Genomic DNA, 19,996 nt, shown 5'->3' with positions numbered 1-19,996 from the left:
TTATACATTTTTTGTATCCATTTTTGGAATGGGAAAAATGCTTTCAGTGTAAACTTAAATGACTATATCTGGTTTTAAAGTCCTGTACGTAGAAACCTATATATTTGTTTACCATATAATCTTTGAGAACTAACAATCATCAAAAGAAAAGATAGACAGTCACGGAGAATAAAACAGTACAAAAACAATGGATTTAGTAGTACAGACTGTTTACTGGTTTGTCTCCCACTGACATCGCCCCGGTTAGAAGGGAATAAAGCAGCCCAAGGGTTACCACACAGGAACTTTATTTAAAAAAACACTGAATAAGATGAACATGAGGATGGTTCTGTAATGGACAGAAACAGAGAGAAAATAAATATAAATATGCTATACAGGAGAAAAATACAGTGGGGCAAAAAAGTATTTAGTCAGCCACCGATTGTGCAAGTTCTCCCACTTAAAAAGATGAGAGAGGCCTGTAATTTTCATCATAGGTACACATCAACTATGAGAGACAAAATGAGAAAGAAAAATCCAGATAATCACATTGTAGGATTTTTCATGAATTTATTTGCAAATTATGTTGGGAGAACATGCACAACATGCATAACCAAATTTAAGTGGGAGAACATGCACAATTGGTGGCTGACTAAATACTTTTTTGCCCCCTAGAATGTGACATAGGATAGAACAACTGTATCTAATAATTACTTAGTACCTACAATGATAACAACAGCGACAACTTAATTTGTAATCACGCATCCCATGCCACCCACACGCTTGACACTGGGAGAAAAAAAAATCACAATTCAGGCCTAGCTATTGCTGCTAATAATTATACACTTGAGCGAGCACGCAACGACCCGATTGGCCAGTGCTGGGCTAGCTAGGAACATCTGACCAATCACAGGATGCATGATCAGTGCATGGGCAGAGTGTGTGTCTCACGTGAGGGGGTGAAAGGGTGAGGATGATGAGAGCCAGACAGCACGCTCCAGAAAGCAAATAAACAAATGCGCACACAACACAGTGATATTGCACCCTGTTGCGCCCTCAGCAGGGGGATTCTCTAACACGGAACGCAAACCGGCTGCGCACGTGCGTCATCGTGCGCTATCGTGCATAAATGTATTTTGCCCCCCACACACCAAACGCGATCATGACACGCAGGTTAAAATATCAAAACAAACCCTGAACCAATGACATTAATTTGGGGACAGGTCGAAAAGCATTAAACAGCTTGCACTTGCTAGCTAACGTTAATTTGTCCTATTTAGCTAGCTTGCTGTTGCTAGCTAATTTGTTCTGGGATATAAACATTGAGTTGTTATTTTACCTGAAATGCACAAGGACCTCTACTCCGACAATTAATCCACACATAAAACGGCCAATCGAATCGTTTCTAGTGTGTTCTCCTCCTTCCAGGCTTTTTCATCTTTGAACTTATCTGGTGATCGCATCTAAACTTTCATAGTATTACCACGACCAGAGTTCGTCTTTCAATCACCCACGTGGGTATAACCAATGAGGAGATGGCACGTGGGTACCTGCTTCTATAAACCAATGAGGAGATGACTTTCAGTGCGATCTGCGTCAGAAATAGGAACGACCTCTATTTTAGCCCTTTGCGTCGCAGACGCTCGTTGGCGCACGCGAGCAGTGTGGATGCAATAATTGAATAACATGGATTTCTAAATTTATTTTGCGACGCTCGCGCACGTGACGTGTCTAGTCTGGTCAGCATGTAACACTATTGGTTAGTCACTCTTGCCAAGCTCTGGAAGCTTCGTACAATGAATGTCTGTGAGAAGAGACTAACTGGCTGTGGCCAATTGATCTCGGGATGTGGGCCACTCTGAGTGAAACAATATTTAATAGCGGTCAGTGATGCATGACATTGGGACCCAAGTCAAATATAGAAACTATAGGACATGAATGACATTATGTCTCTGTCCCAATCCAAAAGGCACCTTGCTTAGTAGGTAGAACTTTTCCAGTAGGTAACTGCCATTTGGGACGGGCTTGAAGGCAGCATTACGTGACAACGCATTCGCATTCCACCCGAGAGCGAGACGTTTGTTTCCATTGTAGCCACTGTAGCCACTGTGTAGCAGCATGAGCAACTAGTGCCAGCAATTCATTGAACAGCTATCCCAAAATTGAAATATCTGACACAAATAACAAGTAAACAAGTAACAGAATCGATCCTAGTACCTGTTAATTAATTAAGTTGACACCGACCTGAATAATTATCCTGCAGTATAGGGTCTGCAGCTCCATCGCTGTGGATAGATAAGCAGCCTTGCATGCATGATACAGGATACTATTTTAAGATAGCTAAATGCAATATTTTAGTGACTGTTTAAGAATAATTAATAGCCAGAATAGTGGTGTTTTACTGTGAAGCGAATGTGTGCATTAGAGCTGCTAATGTTTTTTCTATGAGTAGGCTTACATTGTGATTCCTTCCTTCAACTTTCACACCCATGCATATTATATTAAATGACCCTGATTTTCAAGATAACATGTTTTTTTCAAATTCGTTGATAACTAATATTGAAAGGTGATATTATGCAATCTAACTAGATAAGGCCTAGGCTAATTCATCCTAACGTAAGCTAAATGCATTGGATACAAATACTGCCATGTGATAAAGGATAACATGTCCAATATAATTATATAAATGCATAGCAACCTGGAATATATATTCAGTGAAATTAATGCAGCATTGTAATATTTTTGGTGCATTTCTCTCTCCTTGCAGGGGATTAGACAGATGAACAACAGGCACCAGATGCCCAAGCCTCAAAACCAGAAACATGTGGAGACATTTTGAATAAATGTTCAAATTTGTATTGTTTTTTCTGTATATGTGCATGAGTCCTTAAAACACAGTCTATTGTACAAAATAAGTAACTCAAGTGAGGGACATCTCAAGGAGATTAACCTCCAACATTCATAAACTTGATAAGTACGTAAGGGAAAATTTTGTCATGACCGCCACAGTTTTTTTTTATACACAGGACAGGAGTTTACAAGTTTTTGTTCCATCCCTTTACCATCACCTCCTTTCAACTAATTGTGGTCTAAATTGGAAACACAATTTACGAATAGGTTTAGTTAGTTTAGTCGTTCATCTCTAAACAGCCGATAAGCAGGACGAGAACGCCTATCGATTAACTAGCTAGCTATGGCGTACAACGTGTTAGCTAGCTAGCTTGGAAACGGTCTGATAAACAACAGTTACTCAACATTTGAATTCAAAATTCATAGGAAAGTGAAAACATTTTAACATAATGTGTGGTGAATAAATAAACGTTATACTTACATTCAGAAAAGTTATTACTTATTCTTCTGGAAAAGGCAGCACCCTTGTCGATTGGGACACAGATAATGTCTCTTATCAGTGAAGCACAACAGTAACTTAATGTTCTTACTTTACCATTAAATTAGTGTTTCATTGGTAGCATTAAACCCATTCATGTCATAACTACCATATACAGTATATCAATGACACTGGCATCCAGTCATAATTGCCTCATCAACCTAAATGACCATACTGGAATCTTCCACTATTTGTATATTTTTTTAAAATTATCTCACAACCACTATAAACACACTCTCTCTGATCATATCACATTCCCCAATTCAGCTCAATGTCTCACTCTCCACCTCAATTCTCTCCAGGCACCAGATGCCATCGTTTTGTCTTTTTACAACCTCCCCCTCTTCCTCTCTCATTCACTCTTGGCCCATTAGATGGATCCTCTCTCCCTCCGTTCGCCTCCTTAGACGGAGATTGATTTCTCTACAGGACACCTCTGACCTTTGATATGATCAGATAATGGACACGTGCTCCTAACTGAATTGACTAATCAAAGGAGAGATGCATAGAAGGGGATCTCTGACCAAAACATAGCACCATAGCATACCTCCCCACCCTCACTCGACCACTGCTGTTTTTCCATGCCGTTTAGACCGGCAGTCCATCTTTTCCAACCCCTCCAGACGCCCAGGGGAAAATAAAATATGTGTTTTCAAATGCACTTTGCCTAAAGGCTCTTTGGGCAAATTACATTTTCACCTTCTATAGATTTTCCCTTCCTCCGACTTGATGGATCCTAATGTTATCTATCATGTATTTATGTGCTCTTCAGGAAAAAAGGGGGGGGGGGGGGGGGGGTTGGCGCCTATGTCGAATGACACGCATCACCCTAAGGTTCTCTGTTGTATCGCTCTGGGAGAGCTGGGTTTGAGAAAGTTCCCAAAGTCTGTCTTTCTTTGTCACCATCTCCAATCCAGTAGCAACGTGCGGGTAAAATCACTGGGGAAGCCAGGAAGAAGATAGGTTGTAATATGGCTATGTGTTGTGCTAATTGCGTTGTTTGCTCTATAACCTGTTAGTTCATATCCCTTGCTACCGTGAGGGAAAGGGAGATACATAGTCAGTTGCACAACTGAATACATTCAACCGAAATGTGTCTTCTGCATTTAACCCAACACCTCTGATTCAGGGCCTATGTCGAATGACACACAACACGCTAATGTTTTCTGATGTATTGCCCAGGAAGAGATGCGTATGAGAAAGTTCCCAATGTCTTTTTTGTCTTCCTTTGTGACTATGTTTCCACATCTCCTATCATCTTGGATATTTACATATCACCTTGAAAATATCCTCTTTTGCCTGTCTTTGTATTTCGCCCATTTTGGCTTTTTAGCAGCTTTGCGATGACCTTAACCAACAGAGAACAAAAAGGTATTTTTTCCTCTCTCCTGCTTTCCCCTTTATTCTTCCTCAAAGCAGGCACAGTCCAGATGCTGCTGATTAAATGCGGAGCCTTGGATGCGTTGCGTTTTGGAATTCAGACAGCACACATGCAGAGCGCTTCGCCAACTGTTTTTTTTTCTTTTCTAAAAATACACCTAGCAGCAAGGAATTGTAGGGACAGATCTTATCGGAAGCCTGGTGCAATTATGTATCGAAGAGCCCGACAAATGAGCCCCACGAGCAGCCGGAACCGTGCATTTCTCTGGCCCTGCTTAAAGAAAGGTGTTCGCCAGCCGCCAGTCACTGCTGAGCCCTGCCACCTGCATGGAGATTTGCAAGATGGCAGCACCACAATTGGCGCAATATCCTGAGTATTAGCTGTATTAAGAGTGCCTTGGTTATACTACATGTAGGATCAGTTATTTTTTGGTGTCCAGAGCTGTAAAGTGACAGTGACATATAGTGGAGAGGACTGAACGGCAGTATAGAAATAAGCCTGGTAGTGAGTGAAATATAGTGAGTGAAATGACAAACAGTCCTCTACCGTAGATAGATGAATAAAGATTTTCCGAGTGAATCCAAAAAGAACACATTGTTTCCTCTTTGGCCTCTCTCTTTTTTAAAACATTTTGAACACCACCAGTAATATCAGGGCTGAGTGAATCTCCGTGGCGGCCGACCTCCAAAAAAAGTTGACGGGCCGACAAAAGGAAGGATGTGTTTTGACAGATCCCTACCTTCATTCGCTGGAACATATGATGGGGAAAACAGGGGGAGGGAGGGGTGTCTTCGAAGTTAGCAACAGCGTGATGCAGCATCATGAAAACACACGCCTGGCCATGCATGGGCACATATGAGACCTGGCACACATCACGGGCTTGCGTGTATAAACACAATGTGTGCGACTGGAGACGGGGAGCGTGTGAGCAGATGCAATCCCCTTTGGCGAGTCATACCTCTCCTCTGTGCCATTTCTTTGTCCTCTTAGTCCGGCCGGAGTGCTCAAAGTTGAGACTTGTGTAAACCCTGCCAATTATTGCGCTGTCCTGGGGAACTGATCCCTCAAACCCCTCATTGTTATTCACTCATGATGCCGACAGATCTGCTGGGCACCCAGAGCCAACTGCTCAGCAATTTTGAGTCTCAAAGGGCCTGAATACCTAAGGTATGTTGGTTTTTTATTTTTAATACATTTGAAAAAATGACTAAAAACCTGTTTTGCTTTGTCATTATGGGGTATTGTGCGTAGATTGTTTTTTCCCCTCATCAACCTATTTACTCCATTTTAGAATAAGGCTGTAACGTAACAAAATGTGGAGAAAGTTAAGGGGTCTGAATACTTTCCAAATGCACTGTATCACAGTCATGGCAAGTACATTTTTCCTCAATAAATTAGCTATCAGCAAGGTCAGAGCTAGCAGGGCGGAAAGAAAGTCAACTTAGTTGACAAAATTATTAAAATATTTTTTTATGAGCAGTTCATAACCCTAGGTTTGCAACACAAATTATAAGTGATCCCCACCACCCCCCACCCTTTTCTCCCCAATTTCATAAGTGATTTTAATGGGGCTCTGTCCATTCTGATTGTTTTATACTGTTCAATCCAACTTGAAACAAAACAAAAAAAATAAGCATTTCCTGCACTTTTATCATTTCCACTCTGTGTCATGCAGGGCTGCATGATAATTGCAAAACATTTAAACATTAATTGGTGAATTGTTGGAATCATGGAAATAAAATTAGTCGGAATATAGTGGGCAGGACCTTGAATACATTGTTGTTTGACATGACTAAGCCAGGGAGGACTTATTGTATTGGTCAGTGTTTCCAGGGGACAGGGGTTGCGTATCACATTTAACTAACCAAACATTGAAGTACCATAATAGAAAGTAAAGTAAAAACCCAAACCAGTCAAAGCATCAATACAATAGTAAAATACAATATACAGCCCAGTCCTAAGTCATTCTACCTCAGTTAGCAGGGCTCACGAGTGGCGCAGCGGTCTAAGGCACAGAATCTCAGTGCAAGAGGTGTCACTACAGTCCCTGGTTTGGATCCAGGCTGTATCACATCCGGCCGTGATTGGAAGTCTCATAGGGCGGCGCACAAATGGCTCAGCATCGTCCAGGTTTGGCTGGGGTAGGCCGTCATTGTAAATAAAAATGTGTTCTTAACTGACTTTCCTAGTTAAATAAAGGTTAAATAATACAAAATAGCAGTTCAGTATACATAGTTAACTATTACAGTAAAGTTTTGCTTTTCTGTTTGTGAAATACTGGTAGTACTTTGATTCCTTTACAAAACTGTCTTTAAAAAAAAAACTATCCATTTATTTTTACGTTACTATATAGTATATTCACCTAAAGTGTGCTGCATTTCATGGTCATTAATCCTGGCAGCTCTGTAGCCCAGCATCGACATTTAGGCTTTCTGCTATCAAAACCCTTTTCCATTTCACTCAGTGCGAGACCAGCCCTATCTGTCAAACTGAATTTACCCTTTTCAGTGCTGCTCACTGATGACAATCACCTACTGGTAGTACGTCGTTAAGGAAGAGGGGGGAGAGAGAGCTCAAAAGAGGTACAGTGTAATTGGTTGTAACACATTTTATTTGATTTTTCTATTAAAATCAGAGAATATCATTTTACCAGTTCTCTTTTACTGTAAAGACCTGGGGAAGTTGCATAGGAGGATAGGGCCAATGGAAGCTGGGGATAATTAGGTGGCCAAGATAGTTTGAAAGGCCAGGTGGGGGATTTAGAACTGGACACCAGGGCTATAGCACCTCTACTCATTACCCTGGGGCATTGATGCCTCCTTGACCAAGACACCTGGGCTATAGCACCTCTACTCATTACCCTGGGGCATTGAAGTCTCCTTGACCAAGACACCGGGGCAAAAGCACCTCTACTCATTACCCTAGGGCATTGAAGTCTCCTTGACCAAGACACCAGGGCTATAGCACCTCTACTCATTACCCTGGGGCATTGAAATCTCCTTGACCAAGACACCAGGGCTATAGCACCTCTACTCATTACCCTGGGACATTGATGTCTCCTTGACCAAGACACCAGGGCTATAGCACCTCTACTCATTACCCTGGTGCATTGATGCCTCCTTGACCAAGACACCAGTGCTATAGCACCTCTACTCATTACCCTGGGACATTGATTGCTCCTTAGACCAAGACACCAGGGCTATAGCACCTCTACTCATTACCCTGGGGCATTGATGTCTCCTTAGACCAAGACACCAGGGCTATAGCACCTCTACTCATTACCCTGGGGCATTGATGTCTCCTTAGACCAAGACACCAGGGCTATAGCACCTCTACTCATTACCCTGGGGACTTGATGTTTCCTTAGACCAATACACCAGGGCTATAGCACCTCTACTCATTACCCTGGGGCATTGATGTCTCCTTAGACCAAGACACCAGGGCTATAGCACCTCTACTCATTACCCTGGGACATTGATGTCTCCTTAGACCGGGGGGAAGACAGCCCCTACTAGCCCTCCAACACCACTTCCAGCGGTATCTGGTCTCCCATCCAAGGATTGACCAGTCTCCCCCCTGCTTAGCTCCAGAGGCAAGCCAGTAATGGGATACAAGGTGGTATGACAGCTGGGTTGCTCTCCTGTGCTTATGTGTCCGTACAGATTATACTCTCCTCTTTTTCTGAGCTGTCGTTCGTAAGGGTAGATTTATGTTGGAGGTGTGGCATGGTCAAAAAGCAGCTTCTTTTCGACGCGATCAAAGAGAGAACCCTAGGGCCTAGTGGAATCCATTGACAGTGGTACGCTCGAAACCGCTGTATTTACATGGCTAAGCCCCATTCAATCAAATATTGCATTAAGATGCATTAAGATTCATTAGGCCATTTATTTCAAACATCTCATTCAATTATGTAAGGTCATTTTCTCTGGATCTTGTGCTGAGCATAATTGAAGACCTCTTGCCATTTTGGTAAAGTGATACCAACGTCAACATATAAACACAAAGGAAATATTCTAAGTGGAATCGTCAATAACACAAATATATTCTAAGTGGAATAGTCAATAACAAAGAGATATTCTTAGTAGAATAGTCTAATGTCACAAAATGATTAAATTGATCTAATTTAGCAACAGTTTTAAGGTTTGTCGCTGTAAGATTCAATTAAATCAAAGTGGTTTCAGCAAAATAAATATTGCCCGATGAAGAACATGCAAAATAATCAGTACCTAAACTAACAACAACACACAAATACCTATGAAAAACATTAAAATAGTCCCTCAATGATCTCCTCTGCTTTCAAACCAACTCCCAAACAACGGTCCTTTTATGAGGACAGTGCAGAATCCTCTTCCACAGTGGCCTGTTTACAAAACCAGCATATTCACAGACATAATACTGATGCCATGAGGTGTTAATAATATAACAAAGACCAACTGTGCCCCTCGTGGTTTCAGTAAGAAATGCTAGTACTGTATGCCCTAGCACGCAGACAACGTCCCTGTAGTATCAGCCGTGAAGTAAGAGGGTGAAAGGTCTGACGTGTAATTACAGCATAGTGTTCGGAGTGCCCCGAGGCTGCTGGTAGGGAGAGGTAAGCAAGGACAACAGTAAGGCTACTTCACGATATCCTCAAAATAGTATCCTATCTCCATCCCCCATCCTTCCTGGCTACTGATCAGAAAGGACTCAGTAGTACGGCTACGTTCCAATACTCTCACAATAGCATCCTTTCCCCGTCCCCTGTCCTTCCTGGCTACTGATCAGAAAGGACTCAGTAGTACGGCTACGTTCCAATACTCTCACAATAGCATCCTTTCCCCATTCCCTGTCCTTCCTGGCTACTGATCAGAAAGGACTTGATAAGAGAGGGCAGTTTGGTTGATACCTGGTTTAGGCTTATATACATTTTACCTCACAAGGACAACAATGTAACAAATCGAAAGCCCTCATTGTAAATAAATTGAACTTTTCCATTATTGAATTGGAATTGCAATTCATCTTGTGAATTGGCTGAATGTGGTTAACTCCAATCCCGGTAGAAATCCCAACAAAGGCTTTCAGCAGGTTATTATTTTGGACCATAAAGGAAATCGGTTGAGACAAAGCAGTCATTCCAGTGTATTGGGACGTGGCCTGAAACAGTTAGGTGTTAGCAGCAGGTCACATGGGTCCAGATCTTTTTTTACAGCGAACAGGCTGCGCCGGCATTCTTGTTCACCTCCCTCCTCCATTCTTCTTTCTTTCTGATTCTCTCCATCCTCTCCCTCACAGTGAAAGTCCCTCGGATAACAAGTGAGTGTCTAATTGATTTCTCATGTTCGGGTCGGGGGGGAGCAACATCGACCTGTACAGAGTTGCCTGGCACCGGCATGCCTGCAATATTCTTTCCTTTCTTTCTTCCTCCTGCTCTGTTCCTCCTGGATGACACAATGCTAACACTCAACCTATCGCTGCCCTCTGAAAACCTTCAGAGGGGCTAGGAGCAAAACAAGCAGTCTTACAGAATCCCCCTCTGGTGTTGTACTGTACACGCAGACCACAAAGAAGGTCAAAACATACAATGGGGTTGGCGTTTTCCCTTTGGACGTGGAAAAAAAAAATCATTGGCCATGCTAGCGCTTAATACAGCATCACATGGCCATGATCTATTATGCTAACATGTATCGCTAATTAGCACAGTTCTCCAACCACACAAAGGCCTAGATTCTGGCGACAAGGTGATACTCAAGAGTCTCCCCTTATCTTGCCTTTTCTCTTTCAGTCAGTTTTTGTCTTATTGGTGAGATTCTGTCATGTATGGCCGAAAGGAATCCACTTTTCCCAGCGTGAGCACAAGACTGCTGCTGGTTCCCTGCAGGCGAAAGCAAAGTACGCTAAAGGGGGGGGGGGGGGGGACATATCCACCACGGTTCTCAGTTAAGGTGAATTTCAAAAGCATGCTTGGCTGACCCTGGGTTGGAGGCACTACTTGCCTTCCAGTGAAATTATGTAATGCGCAAAACAACTGAGTACAGTAGCATTCAAGACTAGTCACTTCATCTCTGCTCAAAGTGTGCTGAGCAGTGAACCCAGCCACATCATTTTCTTCAAGTTGAGTAGAAACCAAACCAAGATATAATTTTTTTTAAATGACCTACAGGCAATTTCACCTAAATTTCACCTCTACGGCCTACTTCCTATTCAGACATATTCTAATAATCCCTATGGTATTGCTTTGTATTGAATAAGCAACTGGTTATATACAGAGTCCAAACAAATACATTAGGCCCTGGGTTAAGCCATACACGTTATCGCCTTTGACACGCTTGCGTGCTTGGAAGTAAACAGTGTATCCTCACTTCAGGCCGAGCAAAGAATAAAGCTTAAGTCTGGTGGTATAAGTCTCTACAGTATGCAAAGGCGAGAATTGATCCGCAGTAACATAGAGCCGTTGCAGTGTTCCCCTCGGTCCACTGTGCTTCATCCCTGCAATCAATCCCTGCTCTTCTAAATTTTATCAGAGCAACGCCACGAGGAGAGAAGAGAGGGGCGAAGAAGAGAGGAGAGAGGGGCGAAGAAAAGAGGAGAGAGGGGCGAAGAAGAGAGGGGTGAAGGACAGAGGGGTGAAGCACAGAGGGGTGAAGGACAGTGGTGGGTGGGGTGAAGGAGAGAGGAGAGGGGTGAAGAAGAGAGGAGAGAGGGGTGAAGAAGAGAGGACAGAGGGGTGAAGGACAGAGGGGTGACGGACAGCAGAGGGTGGGGTGAAGGAGAGCGGAGGGTGGAGAAGAGAGGAGAAGGGTGGAGGAGAGGGGTGAAGAAGAGAGGAGAGGGGTGAAGAAGAGAGGAGAGAGGGGTGAAGGAGAGAGGAGCAGAGGAGAGAGGGGCGAAGAAGAGAGGAGAAAGGGGCGAAGAAGAGAGGACAGAGGGGTGAAGTACAGAGGGGTGAAGGACAGCGGAGGGTGGGATGAAGGACAGCGGAGGGATGGGTGAAGGAGAGAGGAGATAGGGGTGAAGGAGAGAGGGGTGAAGAGAGGAGAGGGGTTAAGAGAGGAGAGAGGAGTGAAGGAGAGAGGAGAGAAGGAAAGAGGGGTGAATGAGAGCGGAGGGAGGGGTGAAGGAGAGAGGGGTGAAGAAGAGAGGAGAGAGGTGCGAAGAAGAGAGGACAGAGGGGTGCAGGACAGAGGTGTGAAGAAGAGCAGAGAGAGCGGTGAAGGAGAGCGGAGAGAGGGGTGAAGGAGAGCGGCGAGAGGGGTGAAGGAGAGCGGAGAGAGGGGTGAAGGAGAGAGGAGGGAGGGGTGAAGGAGAGAGGGATGAAGGAGAGCGGAGAGAAGGGTGAAGAAGAGAGGAGATAGGGGTGAAGAAGAGAGGAGAGAGGGGTGGAGGAGAGAGATGGGTGAAGAGGAGAGTGGGGTGAAGAAGAGAGGAGAGAGGGGTGGAGGAGAGGAGAGAAGGAGAGAGGAGAGGAGAGAGGGGTGAAGAAGAGAGATGGGTGAAGAGGAGAGTGGGGTGAAGAACAGAGGACAGAGGGGTGAAGGGGAGGGGTGAAGAAGAGCGGAGGGAGGGGTAAAGAAGAGCGGAGGGAGGGGTAAAGAAGAGCGGAGGGAGAGGTAAAGAAGAGAGAAGAGAGGGGTGAAGGAGAGAGGGGTGAAGGAGAGAGTGGTGAAGAAGAGAGGAGAGAGGGGTGAAGGAGAGAGGAGAGAGGGGTGAAGAAGAGAGGAGAGAGGGGTGAAGAAGAGAGGAGAGAGCGGTGAAGAAGAGAGAAGAGAGGGGTGAAGGAGAGAGGAGAAAGGGGTGAAGGAGAGAAGAGAGAGGGGTGAAGAAGAGGGGAGAGAGGGAAGAAGAGAAGAGAGGAGAGAGGGGCGAAGAAGAGAGAGGGGTGAAGAACAGAGGACAGAGGGGTGAAGAAGAGAGGACAGAGGGGTGATGGGGAGGGGTGAAGAAGAGCGGAGGGTGGGGTAAAGAAGAGCGGAGGGAGAGGTAAAGAAGAGAGGAGAGAGGGGTGAAGGAGAGAGGAGAAAGGGGTGAAGAAGAAAGGTTAGAGGGGTGAAGGAGAGAGGGGTGAAGAAGAGAGGAGAGAGGGGTGAAGAAGAGAGGAGAGAGGGGTGAAGAAGAGAGGAGAGAGGGGGGAAGAAGAGGGGAGAGAGGGGTGAAGGAGAGAAGGAGAGAGGGAGAGAGGGGTGAAGAAGAGAGGAGAGAGGGGGGAAGGAGAGAGGGGGAGAGGAGAAAGGGAAGAAGAGAAGAGGAGAGAGGGGTGAAGAAGAGAGGAGAGAGGGGTGAAGAAGAGAGAGGGGTGAAGAAGAGAGGAGAGGGGGGAAGAAGAGAGGAGAGAGGGGTGAAGGAGAGAAGGAGAGAGGGGTGAAGAAGGAGAGAGGGGTGAAGAAGAGAGGAGAGAGGGGTGAAGGAGAGAGGGGTAGAGGAGAGAGGAGAGAGGGAAGAAGAGAAGAGAAGAGAAGAGAAGGGAGGAGAGAGGGGTGAAGAAGAGAGGAGAGAGGGGTGAAGGGGAAAGGGATGAAGAAGAGAGGACAGAGGGGTAAAGAAGAGCAGAGGGAGGGGTAAAGAAGAGCGGAGGAAGGGGTGAAGAACAGCACAGAGAGGGGTGAAGAAGAGCGAGAGAGGGGTGAAGAAGAGCGAGAGAGGGGTGAAGAAGAGCGAGAGAGGGGTGAAGAGGAGCGGAGAGAGGGGTGAAGGAGAGTGGAGAGAGGGGTGAAGGAGAGTGGAGAGAGGGGTGAAGGAGAGAGGAGAGAGGAGTGAAAAATAGAGGAGAGGGGTGAAGAGGAGAGGAGAGAAGGGTGAATGAGAGCGAGAGAGGGGTGAAGAGGAGCGGAGAGAGGGGTGAAGGAGAGTGGAGAGAGGGGTGAAGGAGAGTGGAGAGAGGGGTGAAGGAGAGAGGAGAGAGGAGTGAAGAATATAGGAGAGGGGTGAAGAAGAGAGGGGTGAAGAAGAGAGGAGAGAGGGGTGAAGGAGAGAGGAGAGAGGGGTGAAGAAGAGAGGAGGGAGGGGTGAAGAAGATCGAGAGAGGGGTGAAGAAGAGCGAGAGAGGGGTGAAGGAGAGCGGAAAGAGGGGTGAAGGAGAGTGGAGAGAGGAGTGAAGAAGAGAGGAGAGGGGTGAAGGAGAGAGGGGTAGAGGAGAGAGGAGAGAGGGAAGAAGAGAAGAGAAGAGAGGAGAGAGGGGTAGAGGAGAGAGGAGAGAGGGAAGAAGAGGAGAGGAGAGAGGGGTGAAGAAGAGAGGAGAGAGGGGTGAAGGGGAGAGGGGTGAAGAAGAGAGGACAGAGGGGTAAAGAAGAGCGGAGGGAGGGGTAAAAAAGAGCGGAGGGAGGGGTAAAGAAGAGCGGAGGGAGGGGTGAAGAAGAGCGAGAGAGGGGTGAAGGAGAGCGGAAAGAGGGGTGAAGGAGAGTGGAGAGAGGGGTGAAGGAGAGTGGAGTGAAGAATAGAGGAGAGGGGTGAAGAAGAGAGGGGTGAAGGAGAGAGGAGAGAGGGGTGAAGAAGAGAGGAGAGAGGAGTGAAGAGAGGAGAGGGGTGAAGAAGAGAGGGGTGAAGAAGAGAGGAGAGAAGGGTGAAGAAGAGAGGAGAGAGGGGTGAAGGAGAGAGGAGAGAGGGGTGAAGAAGAGAGGAGAGAAGAAGAGAAGGGTGAAGGAGAGAGGGGTGAAGGAGGGAGGAGAGAGGAGTGAAGAAAAGAGGAGAGAGGGGTGAAGGAGAGAGAAAAAAGGGAAAACAGGCTTAAAAAACCTAATTTAATTGAATAGCCAGAAGAAACAGCAATACCTCATGTTCCCTCCTACCGTGTCATATACATCAGGCTTAATGGCAATAGTAGTCATTTAACAACTTAATAAATGTCTGATTTACGAGCGGCGCCAAATGGCTGATAAATAAGCGGGTGGGCAGAAGTGCAGGTGACGTTTCCTTTCAAGCAACTTTTCCAATCAACACCAGAGAAAATGTTTGTTATATTTGTGTGTGTGTGCTTTGTTTGTGTGTCTGCCTGTATGTTGTCCTGTGTGTGAATTAAATTGATCATGCACGGTGTACTGTATGTAGTATGTGATTGAAACAGTTGATTAGATGCGTGTGCATACATCAACTATAAATCTCCAGACAGCTGATGTCTGTATTGAAAAATCTGCATGAGGGATCCGGTTGTAAATCAACACGGCCCCACCCCCACAACAAACCATTCAAAACACACACACACACACACGATTCTCAATGCACTAACACCACCGGCTAAAACAGCTACCAAGCCTGGGAGCAGTTGTACCACTATCCATAAAATGGTATTGCATGACGTGACAACTTCTGACAGGGACTTACTGTATACTGAAGTCATCTTTTAGGCTTGAAGGGGAGGGTCTTGGTGATATGACACCCTGTGCCAAAAGGAGCCCATCTGGGGAGTCATTTGGTTCAGGGGCCTCAGAGGGACAACCCATATATATATATTTTTCACATTTTCAAATCCAGCAGACACTCTTCAGGTGATGAGAAATGTTGGCAAGCAAAGACGTAAGCCCCCAAATAAGAAAACGCGCCACATCCCAAAAGTGTAAGAAGCAGACGGGATAAATCAAAAGGTTTTTTTTGCCACAGTGAGAGGCGAGGCGATGTGACAGAGGGAGAGAGATTTCTTGCTTCATGTTGGTCGGGCAGAAACTTTTTTGTTTTTTTTTCCTCGGGATGAATCAACATTTCCTGAAAGCGCCTGCGCCAGGTGCATCTGTCAGTACGTCCTCATTATAAAACGGCCCCCTGGGAGCTGGCCATCCGATGTGTCACAACAAGTGGGCTTGTATTCAAGGTGCGTTAGTTACAGTATGCGGAGGAGAACATGTGGACATCACAGAAGTACCGTGTATGCTAGCTGTAACTTACATATGAGCCTACCGTAACTATGGAGAGAACTAGGGAAAGAGGGCGGCAGGTAGCCTAGCAGTCAAGAGTGTTGGACCAGTAACTGAAAGGCCTCCGAGCCGACTAGGTGAGAAATGTGTCGGATGTGGCGCTTAACCCTAATTGCTCCTGTAAGTCTACTAAAAATGTAAATGAAATGGCAGGATTCTACTGCCGATAATGTCTGTAATCAGTGGCTGGGAATATGGGCACTTGCACAGTCCATATCCTTCCAATATTGCTGCTCATTAGTTCATTCAGACTATTGTCTCAGCATGGAAACAAACATCTACATTCTAAAGTGAGTTAGTCGTTAAAAGTAGTTTGATACTTGTTTATGTGCTGCTGTTATGGCAATCCTCTGCTAACACTTAGCCATGGCCCGATTACGTCACCTGGAAGGATTTCATAAACCATAATTATATGTTGAAACCCTTTCTCCCCGTCTTTCTCTCCGGGGAGAAAAAAAAGAACAGGTAAAAGTCATGAAAGTGTGTTCAACAGAGCCGCGCGGTTGAGCTATCGGTGTTGAAGGATAATTAAAGGTGGGAAGAGCTTTGCAGCAATGTGGAGTTAATGCTCGTCCGCCACTCAGCAAGCACGCGAGCAAGAGCTGTCTTTCTCCAGCTAAATAATATCTTGTTGATGGACGCACGGCAAGCAAGTAGACTCAGGGAGTAGGACTCAGGGAGAAGACGGGAGAAAATTGTCAAATGGTGGGCAATTTATGAAATGGGACTGCTGCTGCCGGGAACGGATGGCGGGAAAAATACTTACCTGGGACTAATGCTTGAAAAAGACTTGCCGAGAAAGGGGTGAGTGACAATAGTGAAAGTTGAAAATCCCCTTTCCCAGAGAAAAACGGAATGTTCCCTCACATCTCCTAAAGCACTAGTCTCATGAATGCCTCAGCCAAGTTGCAATTCAACCTGGAAGGGATAGCTGAGCTAGTAGTAGGAAATACATGCTGCAATGTCAACTTGTTTTCCAGTTGCTGTGAGGGATTTATGTATTTTTCGCTCTTGCCACTGGCAGTATGATGCTCCTCTTCTTGTTAGCACGTTCCCACTGTACCGCTTAGAATGGACAGGTGCATGCATGATCAAATACATTTCACTGCCTTCCTGCTTGCTTTCAAAGTCACTCCTTTGTCTTTTCATCTTACAAAAAAAAATACTGTAGTGCCTCACTAGATGATGATGAATTATGTAACACGTAAAGAAATGTGTGTGAAACTGCTGTGCTTTTTGTAGTGCCGTGATGTCAATCATGTGTGTGATCTTGCTGTGCTACTCAAGGGTATAGTTGACTTTCCTCAATCAAACAAGGTCAAAATAGGAGACGACTTCAAAACATCTACCGAGACATGACGGCGTCACCATTTTAAAGCCCAGCTAAGGAGATTAGACGTGGCGGTATGAATTCATATTTACGTAGCGTCCATGTTAACACTTCATTCATAGTTTGATGATAAAATAACAATGGCCCCAATATTGCAAGCAGACAGACAGACACTTCCATGTAAGCTATTCTTTGCATTTACAGCATGAGATAGCTCTAACTAAATATGGTCAACACCAGAAAAACTGCTACACGAGGGCCACATTAGCGCAGCCAAGCCTAAATCCACAAAGATAACCTTAAGTGCTGACATCTCTCTGCTATGCAAAATATAACCCTCAAATATGGTAGAGTAACTCTGAATAACACAGCTTGAATAATACAATATGTTCATGGTTAACAATGTAATTGCCTGCATGTAATTGTGTCCACATCATGATTGACTCATTGCAGTGGTCCATATTGATGAGCTACACTATCCTCCCTCCACCTCCCCGGGATAGAGAGACCTATAACACTATCACATTACCTTTATGGTCATTCTCACTTAACCCTGTGTCACTCTGCTGTAGAGCGGAGAGATGTATGACTTTCTCTCGCCTTCTTTCGCTTTTCACAACTGCCTCTCCTGGGTGTATAGGAAGCACAATGTTAACGGAAAGGTGGTTTTAGCACCCCCCTCCAAGGGTTTCAATGGTCGAGACCAACAGCTGTTTCATTGTGAGGTCATTCAATTAGTCGACTTTTGATTTGATACACTGCCATTGCACATCGCACTGATTTGATCGGAGTTCAAATTTGAGAGACATGATTATGCGGGATAAACCACTCAACACACTCCGCGGAAAAGAACGCAACACAGAATGTAGTAAATGCTGCGGATTCACATGACATTGATGGAGGGCAAACAAACATGCCCCCTCTCAGTGCAGCAGTGGGCAGTGCTATTTATGTCAATCAGCAGTGATTGTACAATAATATTTGACATGTAAAGAGTCTATCCAATGGTGAACAGCGAGTGTGCGCACACACACACACACATACACACACTCTCTCTCCAGACATGACACCACTGGAATAACTTTACACCCCCAAGTGATGATTTTGCATATACATACAGTAGCCGACACACCCCAGCCCCTCCCAATGTACCTCCCTAACACAAAGAGTAGCACCTTTCAAGAGACGTTTCCCCACATGTTCTGTGATATTTAACATATATGAAAATAAAAAAAGGGGAGCATCACAGCATCGTTTTCATCCACCATGTGGACAACAGATATGCATCAGGGATGGACAACTGGTGGATTAACTTCCAAAAATGGGGCCCTCGACCATTTTCAAAATATATATATATATATATATATATTAGGGTTCTCAACTTACTGTTAAGCGTTAGAATAGTAGAATACACAAGGTGCAATTTCAAGTTTGTCTCTTAGTCACTGACAGTCACTCAATTAGCCATGTCAGTGGGATGTTTTTATTTATTGGGGAGTTACGTCTAGCCAGCTATCATGTCCCGAATACCGACCGGGCATGCAGGGCACGTGCCCAGGGGCCCTGACCTCTATGGGGCCCCCATTGATTTTGTTAGTCACTCTCAATCAGATATCATATTAGCATTGCATAAGTCATGGCAAACTGTGTAGAATTGCAGGAAAATTGCTTTAAAAGGACTAAATTGTATCTCGACCTCATGGGAAAATGGGTAGAATTGTATGAAATTTTTGGGGGGGGGGGGGGGGGGCTAATGGTATAATGCATTTCGTTAAGATAGTTAAGTCTTTTAACTGCACAAATAGAATGCACAAATCAGTTGACGGCATATGTGGTGGGTGTGAGTTTTGGTTGCCATCAAAGTTGCCATCCCCGGCATACATGGACCACCTCTCCCGATCTCTTTGGGAGATAAACCCAGGCTATTTAAGGCAAACATTTCATATTAAAAATGGGAGTCCTGTAGTGTGCAGGTAGCTGAACAGATATCTTCATATATGAGCGGGCATAGTGAAGCAGAGTGAACAAGTGCTCGTCTGAAAAGCATCCGACATCGTACTTCCATGATGAGCTGAAATGTCTGCTCATGGCATGTCAATAATAACACGCCAACAATACATCATTTGCTAAAATATTGCTTACACAACTCATGAACCCGACACTTCTAAAAGCCTGTAAAGTAGGCAACATCTCTGCAGATAATAATGCGAGAAAAAGTCTAAATGCTACTTACTATATACCCCAGCTGATGAATTCAAAAGCCACGGTAACTGTAATTAAATGACAAAAGGGAGAATAAATGATAATTGATTGAATTGTACACTCATGTCGGGCAAACTGAGATTTATCAATAGTGATAACCTGACCTCTTTCTATGCGACGCGAAGGACCACTTACCAAGGCGTTCAGATAAAATTCCTTAGGAAATCCAGAGGAGTCTTATCTTCCTTCTCTCCAGTCAGAAAACAGCAATGCTTTCTTATTCCAAATAGACTCCAAGTGAACTGAAAGAGAGAAGACACCAAAACAGCCACAACAAATTCCGTTAGAATCGAGGTTCCCAAAAAGAAAAAGTGCTAAAATCAACATTTGTGCAGCAAAAAAAAACAAAAAAAAGGCTATTCATAATACAGGGTGAGGAGGAGAGTAGGTACCTGCTCCGTTTCTCGCTGTCGAAAGAAACAATGAGAGCGGTAATGAGACAGACTGAAAAGTGAGAGCTAAGCTTTCTTTAGAAAGCAAGCGCTGCTGCTGTCAAATTGGAGCCTACAACTGCTGGCGACGGCTCCGAGCGGCTTCGAGCGCGCGAGCGAGAGAGAGGTGCGCGAGGAAGACAGCATCCCAGATAGATACTTTCCACACGCACACGCGCACACACCCCTGAATTTCTCTATGTAGCCACTTGATGGCCGGCTAGCAGAGCAACTAACTCGGGTAGGATTTGTTCTCCCCCTCCCTAAGCTCTCCGTCAACGATCCGCAGACAATAAATTGTTTGGCCTATCTCTTGATTTCTATGTCGAGAATAAATCCATTAGAAAT

The 19,996-nt window shown here is 44.8% G+C and overlaps 1 protein-coding gene across 40 annotated transcripts in view; it reads right to left on the bottom strand.

Annotated features, from left to right (window-relative positions):
• LOC110500605 (receptor-type tyrosine-protein phosphatase delta) overlaps positions 1-19,785 on the bottom strand; it is a 589,354-nt gene extending 569,569 nt beyond the window's left edge. For 12 of the 40 annotated variants that reach the window (XM_036958050.1, XM_036958051.1, XM_036958055.1 and 9 more), the window contains exons 1-3: positions 19,610-19,770; positions 19,353-19,459; positions 19,189-19,225 (exon numbers count right to left, since the gene is read on the bottom strand). The gene's annotated coding sequence lies outside the window, so the exon portion shown is untranslated. Of the gene's footprint in view, positions 1-19,188; positions 19,226-19,352; positions 19,460-19,609 lie in introns of all 40 variants that reach the window. The other 28 variants (XM_036958020.1, XM_036958025.1, XM_036958031.1 and 25 more) reach the window with 8 other exon arrangements.
• Positions 19,786-19,996: the final 211 nt, after the last annotated feature.

Source organism: Oncorhynchus mykiss, chromosome 21 (genome assembly GCF_013265735.2).
Source record: "Oncorhynchus mykiss isolate Arlee chromosome 21, USDA_OmykA_1.1, whole genome shotgun sequence".
In the NCBI taxonomy this organism is placed as follows: domain Eukaryota; kingdom Metazoa; phylum Chordata; class Actinopteri; order Salmoniformes; family Salmonidae; genus Oncorhynchus; species Oncorhynchus mykiss.
Note: the sequence above shows the minus strand (reverse complement) of the source record. Positions and strands in the feature narration are given on the sequence as shown.